Genomic DNA, 2,497 nt, shown 5'->3' with positions numbered 1-2,497 from the left:
TGCTGAAATTTCATTTATTCTGTTTGTCAGTAGCGAATTTAACATTGGCTCCGGCTTAACATGGATTGTGGGTTAACATTGAAGAAGCAGGGGTGTAACAGCCATTGGAAATTCCTGCCCCTCAGTAGAGTTCATTCTGTGGAAGTAACAGGGGTTGTTCGATGCTGGCTGTTAATGTTAACTCTGTGCAGAGTGAAAGCTAAGGCTGTAAAAGCTTCTCCTTTCTTTCGCAACGTTTCTGGTAAGCGTCCTTCTGTTAATTTTCGCTGTTGTTGGAAGTCTTGTTGCAACTGTTCTTAGAAGGCCAATATGTTGACCTTTAGACTTATTAAATATTTATGTTCTATTTAGTTTTAAAAAATGTATTAAATTTTAAATAATTTGAGCTTAAGTATTCTCAAACTCTTTTAGTTCTAATTTAATAACACAGTCACCTGTTTAACCTTTATTTATAGTATTTATTTTTTGTTAATGTAAGCTTTAACTAATTTAAAAAATAACTCCAATAGATTCAATACAAGTGTTCAAAAAAAGATAACAAACCAAGCTCTAGATCCGGAACTGTTGAAAAGGAATAATTTAATTTATTAAATAAATTATGTTTCCGAAGTTATTTGTACAAATTTACTTAGAAGTAAAGAAAAAAAAAAACAATACTGTATAATTAATCTATTTAACCAGCATTGTGTATAGTCGGTAGATGTGCCAGACTTGAATACTATATCATTTTCAGATTTTCGGGTATTTATTTCTTTACATACTCGTACGTCTATGCACGGAAACGACCGTAGTGATATAACTTTATAAGCCAATTTCTGTTGTGGACGACGACTCTTGAATCTAGCGGAAATGCATTTAAAAACAAGAAAGGAAGCTAGCTTCGGCAAGCCGAAGCTTATATACCCTTGAAGATTATTCCTATTAATTTACAAATCGCAAAAATGTTAAATTTCCCATTATTTTACATTAATTTTTCGATCGTTTCTATGGCAGCTATATGATATAGTAGTTCGATCTTTTTAAAATTAAAATCGAAATTCGGAAATATTTGAAAATAGTCATATCCCAGAGTAGAAGAGAATGTAATAAAAATCAACAAAGATATAATTTGTTTTCCTATTAATTTCCATTTAATTTTTCGACCGTTCCTATGGCAGCTATATGATATAGCGATCCGATTTAAAAAACAAAAAATACGAAATTCAGAAATATATAAGGTAATACTTGAAAAAACACCGAAGCTAGAATTTTTTAACGTTTTTTTTTCCCGATCGCTCCTATGGGAGCTATAAGATATAGTTGTCCGATCCGGTCGGTTCCGACATATATACTACCTGCAATAGAAAGAAGACTTTTGGGAAAGTTTCATCCCGATAGCTCAAAAACTGAGAGACTAGTTTGCGTAGAAACAGACAGACGGACAGACAGACGGACAGACAGACGGACAGACAGACGGACAGACGGACATGGCTAGATCGACTCGTCTTGTGATGCTGATCAAGAATATATATACTTTATGGGGTCGGAAACGTCTCCTTCACTGCGTTGCAAACTTCTGACTGAAATCATAATACCCTCTGCAAGGGTATAATTATGCGAAAACTCGGCAACAAATGAAAGTGTGTATGTGTTGTTGCGCACAGACAGCCCTAACGGATCAGGAAAATGGTAAGGGGGCATGTGAGAGAATCTAACTATGGGTGGACCGCCCGCTGCCGTATGCATATTTGCATAATGGCTGCGCTGTTTCAAAAACTTGCTAAACACTCTTGATAGACAAGATAAAACACTGTGCCAGCTATTTTTGTGCATAATTTATGTTGGGCGGAGCATCCTCTGCAGGACGTCGGAAGAAGAAGCTGACTCTTTTTTACCTGCTCTATGGAATGTTCCTTCTGTGGGCGTATAAAAATTCCATCCCCGTGCCATGATTTCACTTATTTTAATTAGACCAACATTTTCTAGAAGTGAGATTTTTGCAGCTTACACTAAGAACTCGCTTAGTATTCATTAATTAAGTGCATGGGTTGGCGCGATTATTAACACTATTTGCATATGAGATTCCGCTGGCTTGAAAGTTATTTTGCGGCGCGTGGGCTCACTTATTCACTTATTATATTTAATTGTAATTATGTATGAAAAAATATTCTTATGACTATAAGAAGTAATTCTTGACAAAGCGTCTAAATCTTTGACAAAAAAATCTTCGTATTAAAACGGACCTCGAACTTTCTAACTTAAAAACTTCAATAAAAAAACTTTTAGAAATTCATACGCATAACTGTCTATAAATTCGTTTATTTGCCTTTTTTATTTTATTCGTTTTTATTCTGTGTCAAGTTCATTTCACAGTCAAGATTCCATGCACGGCGAACAAAGGAGGCAAGGACATATTTATTTTGATTGAAAAATAAATTGAATTGATGAATTTATTATGAAAAAATAAACGGGCGACACAATGGCATTGGCAACGCTTCCTAGTCATCATCCCCATCCC

The 2,497-nt window shown here is 34.8% G+C and overlaps 1 long non-coding RNA gene across 1 annotated transcript; it reads right to left on the bottom strand.

Annotated features, from left to right (window-relative positions):
• Nucleotides 1-2,176, bottom strand: LOC138912058 (uncharacterized). The gene is made up of 2 exons (XR_011417706.1): nt 1,875-2,176; nt 1-136 (listed from the first exon to the last, which is right to left on the bottom strand). It is a non-coding gene; the product is annotated as an uncharacterized lncRNA (long non-coding RNA).
• Between the last annotated feature and the right edge of the window lie 321 nt (nt 2,177-2,497).

Source organism: Drosophila takahashii, chromosome 2L (genome assembly GCF_030179915.1).
Source record: "Drosophila takahashii strain IR98-3 E-12201 chromosome 2L, DtakHiC1v2, whole genome shotgun sequence".
NCBI classification, from domain to species: Eukaryota; Metazoa; Arthropoda; class Insecta; order Diptera; family Drosophilidae; genus Drosophila; species Drosophila takahashii.
The sequence above is the reverse complement of the archived record's forward strand: the minus strand, read 5'-3'. Positions and strand labels throughout refer to the sequence as shown.